This window comes from Fukomys damarensis, unplaced genomic scaffold (assembly GCF_012274545.1).
Source record: "Fukomys damarensis isolate Sample0158 unplaced genomic scaffold, DMR_v1.0_HiC HiC_scaffold_2, whole genome shotgun sequence".
In the NCBI taxonomy this organism is placed as follows: domain Eukaryota; kingdom Metazoa; phylum Chordata; class Mammalia; order Rodentia; family Bathyergidae; genus Fukomys; species Fukomys damarensis.
This window is the reverse complement of record NW_022900914.1, coordinates 24,540,004-24,540,290: the sequence shown is the minus strand read 5'-3', so window position 1 is coordinate 24,540,290 and position 287 is coordinate 24,540,004.

Here is a 287-nt window from a genome sequence, read left to right as displayed (position 1 = left end):
CTCGGCGCCGCGCGGCGGGGGAGGCCCGAGGAGGGACGGGCACCGCCTGGGAGTTTTAAACGTGACTATAGCCGTTCCCCTGCTTCGGGGACGTTCTCCCCGCTGGGATGAGTCCGGGACTTCTCTGGCCGCGAGAACCTGTTGACTGGCGGAAGGTCGGTGTGAAGCCCCGGCCCGGCTCGGCTGGTGGGTCTGGTTTGTTTTTACCGAGTGACTCCCGCAATTGAAGCTGGGCCTCGGCTGCGCCCCCTAGGGGCCCTCGGCTTGCACCCGCGCGCTGACAGCGG